General features: G+C 48.2%; 1 protein-coding gene across 4 annotated transcripts in view; it reads left to right on the top strand.

The window, feature by feature from the left end:
• LOC144510033 (zinc finger MIZ domain-containing protein 1-like) overlaps window positions 1-20725 on the top strand; it is a 255124-nt gene that overhangs the window by 82054 nt on the left and 152345 nt on the right. The gene's annotated exons all lie outside the window — the stretch shown is intronic.

The raw sequence follows: 20725 nt of genomic DNA, 5'->3' as shown, positions 1-20725 counted from the left end.
AGTGCGGATTGGAGGTGATCATATCATCATTTCAGAGTTGGTTACTTGAAGTACTGGCAATAGTTGGAAAATTAATCTAACGAGCCAGGATAGGCATCATGGGCCGAATGGCCTCTTTCCGCGCATTCTTATTTCAGGAATTCCTTTGATTTTGCATGAGATGCAACAAAGTAATACACACTCTCTAATACTGTATCCCAGTGTTAGACAGTGACACACACTCTCTCTCTCATACTGTATCCCAGTGTTATACAGTGACACACACTGTCTCTCTCATACTGTATCCCAGTGTTATACAGTGACACACACACTCTCTAATACTGTATCCCAGTGTTAGACAGTGACACACACACTCTAATACTGTATCCCAGTGTTAGACAGTGACACACACTGTCTCTCTCATACTGTATCCCAGTGTTATACAGTGACACACACACTCTCTAATGCTGTATCCCAGTGTTAGACAGTGACACACACTCTCTCTCTCATACTGTATCCCAGTGTTATACAGTGACACACACTGTCTCTCTCATACTGTATCCCAGTGTTATACAGTGACACACACACTCTCTAATACTGTATCCCAGTGTTAGACAGTGACACACACACTCTAATACTGTATCCCAGTGTTAGACAGTGACACACACTGTCTCTCTCATACTGTATCCCAGTGTTATACAGTGACACACACACTCTCTAATACTGTATCCCAGTGTTAGACAGTGACACACACTCTCTCTCTCATACTGTATCCCAGTGTTATACAGTGACACACACTGTCTCTCTCATACTGTATCCCAGTGTTATACAGTGACACACACACTCTCTAATACTGTATCCCAGTGTTAGACAGTGACACACACACTCTAATACTGTATCCCAGTGTTAGACAGTGACACACACTGTCTCTCTCATACTGTATCCCAGTGTTATACAGTGACACACACACTCTCTAATACTGTATCCCAGTGTTAGACAGTGACACACTCTCTCTAATACTGTATCCCAGTGTTATACAGTGACACACACTCTCTCTAATACTGTATCCCAGTGTTATACAGTGATAGACACTCTCTAATACTGTACCCCAGTGTTATACAGTGATAGACACTCTCTAATACTGTATCCCAGTGTTATACAGTGACACGCACTCTTTAATACTGTATCCCCATGTCATACAGTGACACACACACTCTCTAATACTGTATCCCAGTGTTAGACAGTGACACACACAGTCTCTCTAATACTGTATCCCAGTGTTATACAGTGACACACACTCTCTCTAATACTGTATTCCAATGTTGTACAGTGACACACACACTCTCTAATACTGTATCCCAGTGTTATACAGTGACACACACTCTAATACTCTATCCCAGTGTTATACAGTGACACACACACACTCCCTAATAGTGTATCTCAGTGTTATACAGTGACACACACTCCCTAATAGTGTATCCCAGTGTTATACAGTGACACACGCTGTCCCTCTAGTACTGAATCCCACTCTTATACAGTGACACACACACTCTCTAATACTGTATCCCAGTGTTATAAAGTGATACACACGCACTCTCTAACACTATATCCCAGTGTTATTCAGTGACACACACTCTCTCTAATACTGTATCCCAGTGTTATAAAGTGATACACACGCACTCTCTAACACTATATCCCAGTGTTATTCAGTGACACACACTCTCTCTAATACTGTATCCCAGTGTTACACAGTGACACACACTCTCTCTAATACTGTATCCCAGTATTATACGTGAAACACACTCTCTCTAATACTGTATCCCAGTGTTATACAATGATAGACACTCTCTCTAACACTGTATCCTGTGTAATACAGTGACACACTCTCTCTCTAATACTGTGTCCCAGTGTTATACAGTGACACACACGCACTCTAATACTGTATCCCAGTGTTACACAGTGACACACACTCTCTCTAATACTGTATCCCAGTATTATACATGAAACACACTCTCTCTATTACTGTATCCCAGTGTTATACAGTGATACACACTCTCTCTAACACTGCATCCTGTGTAATACAGTGACACACTCTCTCTCTAATACTGTATCCCAGTGTTATACAGTGACACACACATACTTTAATACTGTACCTAAGTGTTATACAGAGTGACACACTCTCTCTCTAATACTGTATCCATGTTATACAGTAACACACACTCTCTCTAATACTGTATCCCAGTATTATACAGTGACACACTCTAATACTGTATCCCGGTGTTATACAGTGATACACACTCTCTCTAACACTGTATCCTGTGTTATACAGTGACACAGCCTCTCTCTAATACTGTATCCCAGTGTTATACAGTGACACACACACACTCTTATACTGTATCCCAGTGTTTCACAGTAACACACACTCTAATACTGTATCCCAGTGTTCTCCACTGACACACTCTCTCTCTAATACTGTATCCCAGTGTTATACAATGACACACACTCTCTCTAATACTGTATCCCAGTGTTATAGAGTGGCACACGCACTCTCTAATACTGTTCCCCAGTGTTATACAGTGATACACACACACTCTTATACTGTTCCCCATTGTTATACAGTGACACACCCTCTCTCTAATACTGTATCCCAGTGTTATACAGTGAAACACACTCTCTCTAATACTGTATCCCAGTGTTACACAGTGACACACACTCTCTCTAATACTGTATCCCAGTATTATGCAGTGAAACACACTCTCTCTAATACTGTATCCCAGTGTTATAGAGTGACACACACACTCTCTAATACTGTTTCCCAGTGTTATACAGTGACACACACACACTCTCGAATACTATATCCCAGTGTTATACAGTGACACACACACTCTCTAATACTGTACCCCAGTGTTATACAGTGACACACACACTCTCTAATACTTTATCCCAGTGTTATACAGTGACACACACACACTCTCTAATACTGTATCCCAGTGTTATACAGTGACACACACTCTCTAATACTCTATCCCTGTGTTATACAGTGACACACACTCTCTAATACTGTATCCCAGTGTTATACAGTGACACACACTCTCTAATACTGGAAACAAATTAAAACATGCTACCGTGCAAAGGGACCTGGGGGTCCTTGTGCATGAGACGCAAAAGCCCAGTCTGCAGGTACAACAGGTGATCAAGAAGGCAAATGGGATGTTGGCCTATATTGCGAGGGGGATAGAATATAAAAGCAGGGATGTCTTGATGCACCTGTACAGGGCATTGGTGAGGCCGCAGCTGGAATACTGTGTGCAGTATTGGTCCCCTTATATGAGGAAGGATATATTGGCATTGGAGGGAGTGCAGAGAAGGTTCACCAGTTTGATACCGGAGATGAGGGGTTTGGATTATGAGGAGAGGCTGAGGAGATTGGGTTTGTACTCGTTGGAGTTTAGAAGGATGAGGGGGGATCTTATGGAGACTTATAAGATAATGCGGGGGCTGGATAGGGTGGAGGCGGAGAGATTCTTTCCACTTAGTAAGGAAGTTAAAACTAGAGGACACAGCCTCAAAATAAAGGGGGGTCGGTTTAAGACAGAGTTGAGGAGGAACTTCTTCTCCCAGAGGGTGGTGAATCTCTGGAATTCTCTGCCCACTGAGGTGGTGGAGGCTACCTCGCTGAATATGTTTAAAGCGCGGATGGATGGATTCCTGATCGGTAAGGGAATTAAGGGTTATGGGGATCAGGCGGGTAAGTGGTACTGATCCACGTCAGATCAGCCATGATCTTATTGAATGGCGGGGCAGGCTTGAGGGGCTAGATGGCCTACTCCTGCTCCTATTTCTTATGTTCTTATGTTCTTATCCCGGTGTGATACAGTGAGACACACTCTCTCTAATACTGTATCCTGTGTTATACAGTGACACACTCTCTCTAATACTGTATCCCAGTGTTATACAGTGACACACACTCTCTAATACTGTATCCCGGTGTGATACAGTGAGACACACTCTCTCTAATACTGTATCCTGTGTTATACAGTGACACACTCTCTAATGCCGTATCCCAGTGTTAGACAGTGACACACACTTGCTCTAATACTGTATCCCAGTGTTATACACTGATACGCAGAGTCTCTAATACTGTATCCCAGTGTTATATTGTGACACACACTCTCTAATACTGTTTCCCAGTGTTAGACAGTGACACACTCTCTCTAATACTGTATCCCGGTGTGATACAGTGAGACACACTCTCTCTAATACTGTATCCTGTGTTATACAGTGACACACTCTCTCTAATACTGTATCCTGTGTTATACAGTGACACACTCTCTCTAATACTGTATCCCAGTGTTATACAGTGACACACACTCTCTAATACTGTATCCCGGTGTGATACAGTGAGACACACTCTCTCTAATACTGTATCCTGTGTTATACAGTGACACACTCTCTAATGCCGTATCCCAGTGTTAGACAGTGACACACACTTGCTCTAATACTGTATCCCAGTGTTATACACTGATACGCAGAGTCTCTAATACTGTATCCCAGTGTTATATTGTGACACACACTCTCTAATACTGTTTCCCAGTGTTAGACAGTGACACACTCTCTCTAATACTGTATCCCGGTGTGATACAGTGAGACACACTCTCTCTAATACTGTATCCTGTGTTATACAGTGACACACTCTCTCTAATACTGTATCCCAGTGTTATACAGTGACACACACTCTCTAATACTGTATCCCGGTGTGATACAGTGAGACACACTCTCTCTAATACTGTATCCTGTGTTATACAGTGACACACTCTCTAATGCCGTATCCCAGTGTTAGACAGTGACACACACTTGCTCTAATACTGTATCCCAGTGTTATACACTGATACGCAGAGTCTCTAATACTGTATCCCAGTGTTATATTGTGACACACACTCTCTAATACTGTTTCCCAGTGTTAGACAGTGACACACTCTCTCTAATACTGTATCCCAGTGTTCTACAGTGACACACAGTGTCTAATCCTGTATCCCAGTGTTATACATAGAAACATAGAAAACTACAGCACAAAACAGGCCCTTCGGCCCCACAAGTTGTGCCGAATATATCCCTACCTTTTCGGCCTATCTATAATCCTCCATCCTATTAAGTCCAATGTACTCATCCAGGAGTCTCTTAAAAGACCCTATTGAGTTTGCCTCCACCACCACTGACGGCAGCCGATTCCACTCGCCCACCACCCTCTGTGTGAAAAACTTCCCCCTAACATCTCCCCTGTACCTACCCCCCAGCACCTTAAACCTGTGTCCTCTCGTAGCAGCCATTTCCACCTTGGGAAAAAGCCTCTGTGAGTCCACCCGATCTATGCCTCTCAATATCTATTAGGTCTCCTCTCATCCTACGTCTCTCCAAGGAGAAAAGACCGAGCTCCCTCAGCCTATCCTCATAAGGCATGCCACTCAATCCAGGCAACACCCTTGTAAATCTCCTCTGCACCCTTTCAATCTTTTCCACATCCTTCCTGTAATGAGGCGACCAGAACTGAGCACAGTACTCCAAGTGGGGTCTGACGAGGGTCTTATATAGCTGCATCATTATCCCCGGACTCCTAAACTCAATCCCTCGATTGATAAAGGCCAGCACACCATACGCCTTCTTAACCACCTCCTCCACCTGCGGGGCCGATTTTAGAGTCCTATGGACCCGGACCCCAAGGTCCTTCTGATCCTCCACAGTACTAAGAGTCTTTCCCTTTAGATTGTACTCCTTCATCCCATTTGACCTGCCAAAATGGACCACTACGCATTTATCTGGGTTGAAGTCCATCTGCCACTTCTCCGCCCAGTCTTGCATCCTATCTATGTCCCTCTGTAACTTCTGACATCCCTCCAGACTATCCACAACCCCACCAACCTTCGTGTCGTCGGCAAACTTACCAACCCATCCCTCCACTTCCTCATCCAGGTCATTTATGAAAATGACAAACAGCAAGGGTCCCAGAACAGATCCCTGGGGCACACCACTGGTGACCGACCTCCATTTAGAAAAAGACCCATCTATACCCACTCTCTGCCTCCTTTGGGCAAGCCAGTTCTGGATCCACAGGGCAGCAGCCCCTTGGATCCCATGCCCTCTCACTTTTTCGAGAAGCCTTGCATGGGGGACCTTATCGAACGCCTTGCTAAAATCCATATAAACCACATCTACTGCTTTCCCTTCGTCAATGTGTTTAGTCACATTTTTGAAGAACTCCACCAGGCTCGTAAGGCACGATCTGCCTTTGACAAAGCCATGCTGAGTATTCTTGAGCATACTAAACCTCTCTAAATGCTCATAAATCTTGTCCCTCAGGATCTTCTCCATCAGCTTACCAACCACTGAGGTTAGACTCACCGGTCGGTAATTTCCTGGGCTATCCCTATTCCCCTTCTTGAAAATAGGAACCACATCCGCAATCCTCCAATCCTCCGGCACCTCTCCCGTCTCCATCGACGACACAAAGATCATCGCCAGAGGCTCTGCAATCTCTTCCCTCGTCTCCCACAGTAACCTGGGGTACATCCCATCCGGACCCGACGACTTATCTATCTTGATGCCACTCAAAGATTCCAGCACAACCTCTTTGTTAAAGTCCACATACTCAATCTTTTTAGTCCACCCCAAGCCCGCAGTACATCCACCCAGGTCCTTCTCCTCTGTGGAAACCGAGGCAAAATACTCATTCAGCACCTCTACTGGTTCACTTCTACTGGTTCCGTACTGATTTTCCCGCCTTCACCTTTTATAGGCCCTTTTCCCTCACGTCTCATCCTTTTACTCTTCACATATTTATAGAACGCCTTAGGGTTTTCCTTAATCCTACCTGCCAAGGCCTTCTCGTGACCCCTTCTGGCTCTCCTAATTTCCTTCTTTAGTCCCTTCCTACAAGCCGTATACTCATCTAGATCCCTATCTTCGCCAAGCTCTCTGAACCTTTTGTACGCTTTCCTTTTCTTCTCGATTAGGTCCCGCACAGCTTTCGTGCACCACGGTTCCTTTAACCTACCAACTCCTCCGTCTGCTCGGAACATTGTCCTGTAGAACCCTAGACAGACATTCCTTGAAAAACTGCCACCTCTTCTCAGTAGATTTCCCCGAGAATACCTCCTTCCAATTTACTCCTCTAATTTGCTGCCTTATAGAACCATAGAACCATAGAAAATTACAGCTCAGAAACAGGCCTTTTGGCCCTTCTTGTCTGTGCCGAACCATTTTATGCCTAGTCCCACTTATGTCTTCATATTTCCCCTTACTCCATATATACAGTGTCACACACTCTCTAATACAGTATCCCAGTGTTATACAGTGACACACACTCTCTAATACAGTATCCCAGTGTTATACAGTGACACACACTCGCTCTAATACAGTATCCCAGTGTTATACAGTGACACACACTCGCTCTAATACAGTATCCCAGTGTTATACAGTGACACACACTCGCTCTAATACTGTATCCCAGTGTTATACCGTGACACACACTCCCTAATACTGTATCCCAGTGTTATACAGTGACACACACTCTAATACTGTATCCCAGTGTTATACAATGACACACACTTGCTCTAATACTGTATCCCAGTGTTATACAGTGACATACACTTGCTCTAATACTATATCCCAGTGTTATACGGTGACACCCACTCTCTAATACTGTATCCCAGTGTTATACAGTGACACACACTTGCTCTAATACTGTATCCCAGTGTTATACAGTGACACCCACTCTCCAATACTGTATCCCAGTGTTATACAGTGACACACACTCTCTAATACTGTATCCCAGTGTTATACAGTGACACACACTCTCTCTAATACTGTATCCCAGTGTTATACAGTGACACACACTCTCTAATACTGTATCCCAGTGTTAGACAGTCACACACACTCTCTCTAATACTGTATCCCAGTGTTATACAGTGACACACACTCTCTCTAATACTGTATCCCAGTGTTATACAGTGACACACACTCTCTAATACTGTATCCCAGTGTTATACAGTGACACACACTCTCTCTAATACTGTATCCCAGTGTTATACAGTGACACCCACTCTCCAATACTGTATCCCAGTGTTATACAGTGACACACACACTCTCTGATGCTGCATCCCAGCGTTGTACAGTGACATACGCTCTCTAATACTGTATCCCAGTGTTACACAGTGACACATGCTCTCTAATACTGTATCCCAGTGTTACACAGTGACACACACTCTTTAATACTGTATCCCAGTGTTACACAGTGACACACACACAGTCTCTAATCCTGTGTTGCAGTTTTATGGCATGGCAGGCCACATTTCAGAGAGGGAATCGTAGAATTCCTGCAGTGCAGAAAGAAACTATTCGGCCCATCGAGTCTGCACCAACCCACAATCCCATCCAGGCCTCATCCCCATAACTCTATGCATTTACCCTAGCTAGTCCCCCTGACATTAGGAGACAGGTTAGCATGGCCAGTCGACCTAACCCGCACGTCTTTCGGACTGTGGGAGGAAACCGGAGCACCCGGAGGAAACCCACGCAGACACGGGGAGAATGTGTAAACTCCACGCAGACAGTGTGGCCGGGAATTGAACCCGGATCCCTGGCGCTGTGAGGCAGCAGTGCTAACCACCGTGCCACATTGATGACACTGCGCACAGAATACGAGCCGATGTGAGGTGGGGTGAGTGAGGAATAAAAGTGGCACTCCTAATGATGGGGCAGTCTGTGAAGCTGGGAGCTCGGATCCGAACAACAGTCTGGACAATTAGATTGCTTTGAAATTCATTTCCCGTTCTGCTGCACTTGGCCACTAATGCACGGCATGATCCACATCCACATAATGCTGTCTCTTTTGTACATAGTGTGTTTCTGTTGGGTGGGGTTGTGCAGTGAAAAGGGGACAGTCTAATGGCTTTTCTTTTCCTGTTTATAAAGCGTCTCGTTTGATTGCTTAGGTCCAGTTGTTGAGCAGTGCCAGTTAACTGGGCTTGGGCGTTGCAATGTTTGTGTTGAAGCCCTTTGCTTTGACTGGGGCCTGTCGCACTTGCCTGGCCCCCTTCCAGCCAGCCCGTGGTCACAAATTTGTCAAGGTGGCCTTTTGGGTGTCTTAAATGACCTTCAGAATTGACGCCTTGTCTCGGACTCCCTTCCCCTTTAATCGTCTCCTTCCTTTCAAGGATGGCTCCCAGCCAACTGGCATCCTTCCGGACAGTCTGCAGCGAGAGATCCTTATGCAAACGGTGTGACATTGCCATTATCTCTCCCCCTTCCTCTCCCAGGCCCGGGTGTGCGCCCGTGCCAATGGTCCCGATTGGGAAAAGAAAAGCGTTCCCTCATCTTTAACCTGTCATTTTTGTGCTCTATCGACCCTTATCGAGTTCGGCACCCCATCCACAAACACTCACTCCCTCCACCACCGACGCTCAGTAGCAGCAGTGTGGACCATCTACAAGATGAACTGCAGCAACTCACCAAAGATCCTTAGACAGCACCTTCCAAACCCACAACCACTTCCATCTAGAAGGACAAGGGCAGCAGATAAATGGGAACACCACCACCTGCAAGTTCCCCACCAAACCACTCACCATCCTGACTTGGAAATATATCGGCCGTTCCTTCACAGTCGCTGGGTCAAAATCCTGAAACTCCCTCCCCAACGGCATTGTGGGTCAACCCACAGCACGTGGACTGCAGCGATTCAAGATGGCGGCTCACCACCACCTTCTCAAGGGGCAACTAGGGATGGGCAATAAATACTGGGCCCGGCCAGCGACGCCCATGTCCCACGAATGAATTAAAAAAATTAAGCCCCCCCCCCTCTGAGGCTCCCGGCAGAGTTTAGGGAAAAAATGATGAATCCTGTCCAGGTCCAAGTTAAACGCCCATTTTTAACCCCGTTATTACCGAGCTGTTAGCCGTGATGTTAACAAATCAACTTCATCAGAGGCCCTGGAGCTGGATACACAGCATCACCAGCTCCTGAACTAAACACGGGGCAATTAATAAAAGAGAGAGAGACTGGGTAAAGACCACTGCGTTCCTGCCACAATCATTCTTCTGGGCGGCACGGTGGCACAGTGGTTAGCGCTGCTGCCTCACAGCGCCAGGGATCCGGGTTCGATTCCCGGCTCGGGTCACTGTCTGTGTGGAGCCTGCACGTTCTCCCCCAGTGTCTGCGTGGGTTTCCTCCGGGTGATCTTGTTTCCTCCCACAGTCTGAAAGACGTGCTGGTTAGGTGCTAAATTCTCCCTCGGTGTAACCCGAACAGGCGTCAGAGTGTGGCGACTAGGGGATTTTCACAGTAACTTCATTGCAGTGTTAATGTAAGCCCATTTGTGACACTAATAAAATAAATTTAAGTTAAGCTTAAACTACATTGGGTCCTGGTACAGCAGTGTCTCGATTTTAAATGCTCAAATTGCCTCCCCATAGCCCCTGTCTCCATCTCCATAATCTCCTCCAGCCCCCTGAACACTCCGAGGCCATTCTGCCCCCTCATTCTGCTCTGCTGTGACACTCCCAATTTTAACCCATTAGTGGCTGTGTCTTCAGCTGCCTTGACCCCAAACTCTGTAATCCCCTCCCTAATCCTCTCTGCCCTCTCTATATCCTTTTGATTCGACTTATTATTGTCACATGTACTGGGATACAGTGAAAAGTATTGTTTGATTTATTATTGTCACATGTACTGGGATACAGTGAAAAGTATTGTTTGATTTATTATTGTCACATGTACTGGGATACAGTGAAAAGTATTGTTTCTTGCGCACTGTACAGACAAAGCATACCGTTCATAGAGTACATGGAGAAAGAAAGGAGAGAGTGCAGAATATAGTGTTACAGTCATAGCTGGGGTGTAGAGAAAGATCATAGAAATCATAGAAACCCTACAGTGCAGAAAGAGGTCATTCGGCCCATCCAGTCTGCACCGACCACAATCCCACCCAGGCCCTACCCCCATATCCTACCCGCTAATCCCTCTAACCTACGCACCTCAGGACCCTAAGGGGCAATTTTAGCATGGCCAATCAACCTAACCCGCACATCTTTGGACTGTGGGAGGAAACCGGAGCACCCGGAGGAAACCCACGCAGACACGAGGAGAATGTGCAAACTCCACACAGACAGTGACCCAAGCTGGGAATCGAACCCAGGTCCCTGGAGCTGTGAAGCAGCAGTGCTAACCACTGCGCTACCGTGCCGCCCAACTTCATGTATCGTAGATCCATGTCATGGGATACAGTGAAAAGTATTGTTTGATTTATTATTGTCACATGTATTGGGATACAGTGAAAAGTATTGTTTCTTGCACGCTATACAGACAAAGCATACCGTTCATAGAGAAGGAAAGGAGAGAGTGCAGAATGTAGTGTTACATCATAGCTAGGGTGTAGAGAAAGATCAACTCAATATATGATAGGTCCATTCAAAAGTCTGATGGCAGCAGGGAAGAAGCTGTTCTTGAGTCGGTTGGTAGGTGACCTCAGACTTTTGTATCTTTTTCCCGGCGGGAGAAGGTGGAAGAGAGAATGTCCGGGGTGCGTGGGGGTCTTTGATTATGCTGGCTGCTTTTCCCGAGGCAGCGGGAAGTGTAGACAGAGTCAATGGATGGGAGGCTGGTTTGCGTGATGGACTGGGCTACATTCACGACCTTTTAATGTATTTGAGTTGACTCTGCCTTGACAGTAATGTATTTGTGTCAATGTTTCTTGTGCAGGATTTTTTTAGCAGTCAATTCTGTTTATAGGTGTCGCTTTGTCTATAACCGGTCGCCCATATCCTGATGCTGCAGCAGCATAATTGATCCTAGTTGCTGGAATGTTTGTTTTGATCTGGGCTAATGTCGGGTTGTTATTTGAGTGTTTTCCCCTGGCGGTTTTTAGAGTGGGGATTGATTATAAAATTCTAACAAGGTTAGACAGGGTAGATTCAGAAAGAATGTTCCCGATGGTGGGGGGAGTCTAGAACTAGGGGTCATAGTTTGAGGATAATGGGTAAGCGGTGGCACAGTGGAGGCCATTCGTCCCATCATGCCAGCGCAGACTCGATGGGCCGAATGGCTGTCTTCTGCGCCGTAATGATTCTCTTTGGAACAGAAGGGATTGACTGAGGAGATCGAATGGACAGAAAGGACCTGTTACCATTGGCAAAAAGGTCACGGTGGCACAGTGGGTTAGCACAGTTGCCTCAAAGCGCCAGGGATCCGGGTTCGATTCCTGGCTTGGGTCACTGTCTGTGTGGAGTCTGCACGTTCTCCCCGTGTCTGCGTGGGTTTCCTCCGGGTGCTCCGGTTTCCTCCCAGAGTCTGAAAGACGTGCTGGTTCGGTGCTAAATTCTCCCTCAGTGTAACCCGAACAGGTGCCGGAGTGTGGCGACTGGGGGATTTTCACAGTAACTTCATTGCAGTGTTAATGTAAGCCTACTTGTGATACTAATAAAAATAATAATATATAAACCTTTTCGAACTGAGGTGAGGTGAAATTTCTTCACCCAGAGGTGTGGAATTCATGAAAACAGAAAGTAGTTGAGGCCAAAACGTTGTGTGATTTCAAGGAGGAATTAGATTTTGCTCTTGGGGCTAAAGGGATCGAGGGATATGGAGGGAAGGGGGGGAATCAGGATATTGAATTTGATGATCAGCCAATGATCAAGATGAATGACGGAGCAGACTTCAAGGGCCGAATGGCCTCCTCCTGCTTCTCGTTTCTATGTTTCTATTGGCTGTTCAGTGCAAAACTACCCCACCAGCCAACCTGTCAAATTCCATTTCGCCTTCTGAGGTGCCAATGACCACATTCATCATCGAGAATGCTTGGTAGCGTTCCGGTGGGTACCTGGGCGATTGCCAAGGCTGATCTGTATCCGAAGGTCCTGGTGCAAGAGGGGCAGGTCAGTGGGGAGGATTGAGTTGTTGGGGGAGTCACTGGCTTGGGTCTTAATCTCCTCACATTTTCTCTCTGCCTCTGGGTTAGCCTGGGAGGGAGGTCGCACTGTTCTTCAAATTTGTTTGCCAATCCTACGTAAGTCTCTCCCAGGACTCAAACTCCCAAGCGAAGCCTTCAAGAGTATCCTTGTAGCACTTCCTTAGCCTACCTTGAGCGCGCATCCCAGATCCGTGCTCTCCATCAGAGACTGGTAAACGAGCTTCCCTCCCCCTCTTGCCCACATGACCACCCCAACTCAGTTGTGACGTTCTCAAATCGGTGGCGCGGTGGCACAGTGGTTAGCACTGCCGCCTCACAGCACCAGGGACCTGGGTTCGATTTCAGCCTTGGGTCACTGTCTGTGTGGAGTTTGCACGTTCTCCCCGTGTCTGCGTGGGTTTCCTCCGGGTGCTCCGGTTTCCTCCCGCACTCTAAAGATATGCTGGTTAGATGGATTGGCCATGCTAAATTGCCCCTTAGTGTCCAAATATGTGTAGGTCAGGTGGATTGGCCATGCTAAATTGCCCCTTAGTGTCCAAATATGTGTAGGTCAGGTGGATTGGCCATGCTAAATTGCCCCTTAGTGTCCAAAGATATGTAGGTTAGGTGGATTGACCATGCTAAATTGCCCCTTAATGTCCAAAGATGTGCAGGTTAGGTGGATTGGCCATGCTAAATTGTCCCCTGGTGTCCAAAGATGTGCAGGTTAGGTGGATTGGCCATGCTAAATTGCCCCTTAGTGCCCAAAGATGTGCAGGTTAGGTGGATTGGCCATGCTAAATTGTCCCTTAGTGTCCAAAGATGTCCGGGTTAGGTGGATTGGCCATGGTAAATTGCCCCTTAGTGTCCAAAGATGTGCAGGTTAGGGGGATTGGCCATGCTAAATGCATGGGGTTACGGGGAAAGGACCTGGGTGGGATTGTGGTCAGTGCAGACTTGATGGGCTGAATGGCCTCCTTCTGCCCTGTAGCGATGCCATGAATATGGGGTGGATGTTCGGGATGAAGCAATTGGATCCAAATTTGGCTTTGTGGCAGGGGGTGATGGTCGAAGGTTGTTTGTATGACTGGAAACCCATGTCCAGTGGTGTAGCGCAGGGTTCGGTGCTGGGTCCCTTGCTCTTTGTGTTAATGATCTCGAGGTGAATGTGAGGGTAAAATCAGTAATGACCTGGAGAATGATGGTGTGGTAAACAGCGAGGGGGAACGCCTTAGATTACAGGGTGAGATATACGGGCTGGTCAGACGGGCAGAGCAGGGGAAAATGGAAATTAACCCTGGAACGTGTGAGGTGATGCATTTTGGGAGGACTAACAAGACAAGGGGGATACACAGTGAATGGTAGGACCCTCGGAGGTACAGAGGGCCAGAGGGACATTGGGGTGCCTGTCCAAAGATCCCTGAAGGCAGCAGGACAGCTAGATAAGGTGGTTAAGAAGGCATATGGGATATTTGCCTTTATTAGCCGAAGCTTAGAATATAAGAGCAGGGGGGGGGTTGTGAGGGCGTCACGGTGGCACAGTGGTTAGCACTGCTGCCTCACAGGGACATGGGTTTGATTCCCGGCTTGGGACACATTCTCCCCGTGTCTGCGTGGGGTTTCCTCCAGGTGCTCTGGTTTCCTTCCACAGTCCAAAGATGTGCAGGTTAGGTGGATTGGCCATGCTAAATTGTCCCTTAGTGTCCAAAGATGTGTAGGTTAGGTGGATTGGCCATGCTAAATTGCCCCTTAGTGTCCAAAGATGTGCAGGTTAGGTGGATTGGCCATGCTAAATTGCCCCTTAGTGTCCAAAAATGTGCAGGTTAGGTGGATTGGCCATGCTAAATTGCCCCTCAGTGTCCAAAGATGTGTAGGTTAGGTGGATTGGCCATGCTAAATTGCCCCTTAGTGTCAGGGGGACTAGCTAAGGTAAATGTATGGGGTTATGAGGATAGGGTCTGGGTGGGATTGCGGTTGGTGCAGAACGAATGGCCACCTTCTGCACTGTGGATTGTGTGATGGAGTTGTATAAAATGTTGGTGAGGCCACAGCTGGAGCACTGTGTGCAGTTCTGGTCACCACACTACAGGAAGGATGTGTTCGCACTGGAGGGCGTGCAGAGGAGATTCACCAGGATGCTGCCTGGGATGGAGCGTTCCAGCTCTGAAGAGAGGTAGGATAGGCTGGGGTTGTTTTCCTTGGAGATGCCAGCGTTGGACTGGGGTGGGCACAGTAAGAAGTCTCACAACACCAGGTTAAAGTCCAACAGGTTTATTTGGCAGCACAAGCCACAAGCTTTCGGAGCGCTGCTCCTTCATCAGGTGAAGTGTTTTCCTTAGAGCAGGGAAGGCTGAGGGAGGACCCGATTGAGGAGTACAGAATGATGAGGGACGTCGATCGGGTGGTTCGGAAGAAACTTTTCCCCTTCGTCAAGGGATCAGTAACCAGGGGGCAGAGATTTAAGGGAAGGGGCAGGAGAGTGAGAGGGGATTTGAGGAAAAACGTTTTCACCCAGAGGGTGGGGGGGAATCTGGGACTCGCTGCCTGAAAGGGGGGTAAAGGCTGGAACCCTCACAACATTTAGATGAGCACTTGGAACGCCGTAGCACACAAGGCTCCGGGCCAAGTGCAGGGAAAATGGGATTAGAATCATAGAATCACTACAGTACAGAAGGAGGCCATTCAGCACATCGAGCCTGCACCAACCGCAATCCCACCTCGGCCCTATCCTCGTAACCCCATGTATTTACCCCGCTAATCCCTCTAACCTACCCATCCCAGGACACTAAGGGGCAATTTAGCATGGGTGGTCCACCTAACCTACATATCTTTGGAGTGTGGTAGGAAACCGGAGCAGACACGGGGAGAACGTGCAAACTCCACACAGACAGTGACCCAAGCTGGGAATTGAACCCAAGTCCCTGGCGCTGTGAGGCAGCAGTGCTAACCCACTGTGCCACCGTGCCAAATGTATAACATAGGTGCAGAATGTAGTGTTACAGTCATAGCAAGGTTGTAGAGAAAGATCAACGTGATTTAATTTATTATTGACACATGTACTGGGATACAGTGAAAAGTATTGTTTGATTTATTATTGTCTCATGTACTGGGATACAGTGAAAAGTATTGTTCCTTGTCTACCAAACAGACAAAGCATACCGATCATAGAGTACATAGGGGATAAGGAATAGATGTTTGATGGGTAGCACAGACAAGATGGGCTGAAGGGCCTCTCTCTGTGCTGTCAGACTCTCTGATACGCCAGCTCGGGTGGACGTTAGAGTGCCTGGCATTTGATCCTGTCTTCTGATTGTCAGAAACCTCCCAAGGCCATTCCAGTGGTTGGCACGAGGCTTGTACACAGTCCATGTCTCTCACACACGGGGAGAGCAGAGTGAGCGGTTTCTCTCTCCGCTTGCAGCTCGCTGGTTAACCTTTCCCCTCAGTCATGCCCGTACTGACGCTCAAAGTCTGCCCAAGGCTGCCGTTTGGCGATTCCTGTGCGCGTCCCGTCATTGGTTGGAAAGAAAAAAAACAGCGTGACGGCTGGTGCTGCCAATGTATCCACTGCTGAGAGGGATCTGGGCCTTGGACTGAGGCCTTGGGCCTTGGAGATAGGGTTGTCTTGGCGCAGACTGATGCCTCTCCTTCAGGTTTCATTCACCAACCCTGCCTGGTGCGTGACCTGTCCATGACCTGAGCCCAGAGGGGGCCTTGTGGCTCAGTAAGTTGGCGTCTAGCCTGCCAGCTGGGATAGCCTTGATTGGAATCTCGCTCCAGGACCTAGTTGGCCAAGGAAAGAGTGTTCAATGCATTGCAGATTCTCTGGGGTCTTATCATGAGGGAGGGCGGTTAGAGTAATAGAAATATAGAAGATAGGAGGAGGAGGAGGCCATTCAGCCCTTCGAGCCTGCTCCCCCATTCATTTTGATCATTGGGATACAGTGGAAAGTACTGTTTCTTGTGCGCTATACAGACAACGCATACTGTTCATGGAATACATAGGGGAGAAGGAAAGGAGAGGGTGCAGAATATACTGTTACAGTCATAGCTAGGGTGCAGAGAAAGATCAGCTTAATATAAGGTAGGTCCATTCAAAAGTCTGACGGCAGCAGGGAAGAAGCTGTTCTTGAGTCGGTTGGTACGTGTTCTCAGACTTTTGTATCTCTTTCCCGACGGAAGAAGGTGGAAGAGAGAATGTCCGGGGTGCATGGGGTCCTTGATTATGCTGGCTGCTTTTCCCGAGGCAGCGGGAAGTGTAGACAGAGTCAATGGATGGGAGGCTGGTTTGCGTGATGGACTGGGCTACATTCACGACCCTTTGTAGTTTCTTGCACAGAAGAAGGCTGTTCAGTCCATCGAATCCATGCTAGCTCTCTAGCTGTAGGGCACTCCAATTAGTCCGATTCTCCCCCCACTCTATTCCCATATCCCTCAAATCCCATGCAATCTCCTTTGGAAACTATTCATCATCTCAGCTTCCACCACCCTCGTAGGCAGCAAGATCCAGCTCATTACCATTCGCTGGGTGAGAAACACTCCTCCCCACAATTTCCCCCTTCTATCTCTCACCCAAAACCTTAAATCTGTGTCCCCCTCCCCCTCCTTGTCCCATCAGCTAATGGGTAGCATGGTGGCACAGTGGTAGCGCTCCTGCCTCACAGTGAGAGGGACCCAGGTTCGATTCCCGGCTTGGGTCACTGTGCGGAGTCTGCACATTCTCCCCATGTCTGCGTGGGTTTCCTCCGAGTGCTCCGGTTTCCTCCCACAGTCCGAAAGACGTGCTGGTTAGGTGCTACATTTTGCCTCAGTGTAACCCGAACAGGCGCCGGAGTGCGGCGACTAGGGGATTTTCACAGTGACTTCATTGCAGTGTTAATGTAAGCCTACTTGTGACACTAATAAATAAACTTTGAACTTTTAGCTTTTCATTGCCCTAAACCTGTCATAATCTCGTTCACCTCGATCAAATCTCCCCTCAATCGCTGTCGCTCCAAGGAGAACAACCCAACTTCTCCAAACTCACCTTGGAGTGAAAATCACCAGACTATAAGATGTATGAGCAGAATTAGACCATTCGGCCCATCGAGTCTTCTCTGACATTCGATCGTGGCTGATAAGTTTCTCAACCCCATTCTCCCGCCTTTTCCCCGTGACCTTTGACCCCCTTACCAATCAAGAACCTTTCTATCTCTGTCTTAAAGACACTCAATGACCCGGCCTCCACAGCCTTCTGCGGCAAAGAGTTCCACAGATTCACCAAACCCTCTGGCGAAGAAATTCCCCCTCATCTCGGTTCTAAAATTCCCTCATCCGAGAATCCTAGAATCCCTACAGTGCAGAAGGAGGCCATTCAACCCATCGAGTCTGCACCGACCACAATCCCACCCAAGCCTCATTCCCGTCACCTCATGTATTTATCCTGTTAATTCCCCTGACACTAAGGGGCAATTTAGCATGGCCAATCCACCTAACCTGCACATCTTCAGACGCTAAGGGGCAATTTAGCATGGCCAATCCACTTAGTGACTGCGTGTGCGTGTGAGAGAGGGTGAGTGTGTGAGAGAATGAGAGAGGTTGTGTGTGTGAGAGGGTGTGTGTGTGAGAGGGTGTGTGTGAGAGAGGGTGTGTGTGTGAGAGGGTGTGTGTGTGTGAGAGGGTGTGTGTGTGAGAGGGTGTGTGTGTGAGAGGGTGTGTGTGTGAGAGGGTGTGTGTGTGAGAGGGTGTGTGTGTGAGTGAGAGAGAGTGTGTGTGTGAGAGGGGGTGTGTGTGAGAGAGGGTGTGTGTGTGAGAGGGTGTGTGTGTGAGTGAGAGAGAGTGTGTGAGTGAGAGAGAGTGTGTGAGTGAGAGAGAGTGTGTGTGTGAGAGGGTGTGTGTGTGAGTGAGAGAGAGTGTGTGAGTGAGTGAGAGAGAGTGTGTGTGTGAGAGAGTGTGTGAGTGAGAGGGTGTGTGTGTGAGAGAGGGTGTGTGTGTGAGAGGGTGTGTGTGTGAGTGAGAGAGAGTGTGTGAGTGAGAGAGAGTGTGTGAGTGAGAGAGAGTGTGTGAGTGTGAGAGAGTGTGTGTGTGAGTGAGAGAGAGTGTGTGTGTGAGAGAGTGTGTGAGTGAGAGGGTGTGTGTGTGAGAGGGTGTGTGTGTGAGAGGGTGTGTGTGAGAGAGGGTGTGTGTGAGAGAGGGTGTGTGTGTGAGAGGGTGTGTGTGAGAGAGGGTGTGTGTGAGAGAGGGTGTGTGTGTGAGAGGGTGTGTGTGTGAGAGGGTGTGTGTGTGAGAGGGTGTGTGTGAGAGGGTGTGTGTGAGAGAGGGTGTGTGAGAGAGGGTGTGTGTGTGAGAGGGTGTGTGTGTGAGAGGGTGTGTGTGAGAGGGTGTGTGTGTGAGAGGGTGTGTGTGTGAGAGGGTGTGTGTGTGAGAGGGTGTGTGTGTGAGAGGGTGTGTGTGTGAGAGGGTGTGTGTGTGAGAGGGTGTGTGTGTGAGAGGGTGTGTGTGTGAGAGGGTGTGTGTGTGAGAGGGTGTGTGTGTGAGTGAGAGAGAGTGTGTGTGTGAGAGGGGGTGTGTGTGAGAGAGGGTGTGTGTGTGAGAGGGTGTGTGTGTGAGTGAGAGAGAGTGTGTGAGTGAGAGAGAGTGTGTGAGTGAGAGAGAGTGTGTGTGTGAGTGAGAGAGAGTGTGTGTGTGAGAGAGTGTGTGAGTGAGAGAGTGTGTGTGTGAGAGAGTGTGTGAGTGAGAGAGTGTGTGTGTGAGAGGATGTGTGTGTGTGAGAGAGGGTGTGTGAGTGTGAGAGAGGGTGTGTGTGAGAGAGAGAGTGTGTGTGAGAGAGAGGGTGTGTGTGTGAGAGAGGTGTGTGTGAGTGTGAGAGAGGTGTGTGTGTGAGAGGGTGTGTGTGTGAGAGGGTGTGTGTGAGTGAGAGAGAGTGTGTGTGTGAGTGAGAGAGAGTGTGTGTGTGAGTGAGAGAGAGTGTGAGTGTGAGAGAGGGTGTGTGTGTGAGAGGTGTGTGTGTGTGAGTGAGGGAGTGTGTGTGTGTGAGAGAGGGTGTGTGTGTGAGAGAGAGTGTGTGTGAGAGAGAGAGTGTGTGTGTGAGAGAGGGTGTGTGTGTGAGAGGGTGTGTGAGAGAGGGTGTGTGTGTGAGAGAGGGTGTGTGTGTGAGAGAGGGTGTGTGTGTGAGAGAGGGTGTGTGTGTGAGAGAGGGTGTGTGTGTGAGAGAGGGTGTGTGTGTGAGAGAGGGTGTGTGTGTGAGAGAGGGTGTGCGTGTGAGAGAGGGTGTGCGTGTGAGAGAGGGTGTGCGTGTGGGAGAGGGTGTGTGTGTGAGTGTGGGAGAGGGTGTGTGGTGAGTGTGGGAGAGGGTGTGGGTGTGAGTGTGGGAGAGGGTGTGAGTGTGGAGCGGGTGTGTGGAGAGGTGTGAGTGTGGGAGAGGGTGTGAGTGTGGGAGAGGGTGTGAGTGTGGGAGAGGGTGTGAGTGTGGGAGAGGGTGTGAGTGTGGGAGAGGGTGTGAGTGTGGGAGAGGGTGTGTGTGGGAGAGGGTGTGTGAGAGAGTGTGAGTGTGTGAGAGAGTGTGAGTGTGTGTGTGAGAGAGAGTGTGAGTGTGTGTGTGAAGCGAGTGTGTGTGTGAGAGAGCGAGTGTGTGTGAGAGTGTGTGTGAGAGCGAGTGTGTGTGTGAATGTGTGTGAGAGAGTCTGAATGTGTGAGAGAGTGTGTGAGAGAGAGAGAGTGGGTGTGTGTGTGTGAGAGAGTGTGTGAGAGAGAGAAGAGTGGCTGTGTGTGTGGAGAGAGAGTGTGAGTGGATGAGAGCGAGTGTGTGGTGTGTGGGAGAGGGGTGTGTGTGT

Source organism: Mustelus asterias, chromosome 22 (genome assembly GCF_964213995.1).
Source record: "Mustelus asterias chromosome 22, sMusAst1.hap1.1, whole genome shotgun sequence".
Taxonomy (NCBI): domain Eukaryota; kingdom Metazoa; phylum Chordata; class Chondrichthyes; order Carcharhiniformes; family Triakidae; genus Mustelus; species Mustelus asterias.
This window is presented reverse-complemented; position numbering and strand designations above follow the sequence as displayed.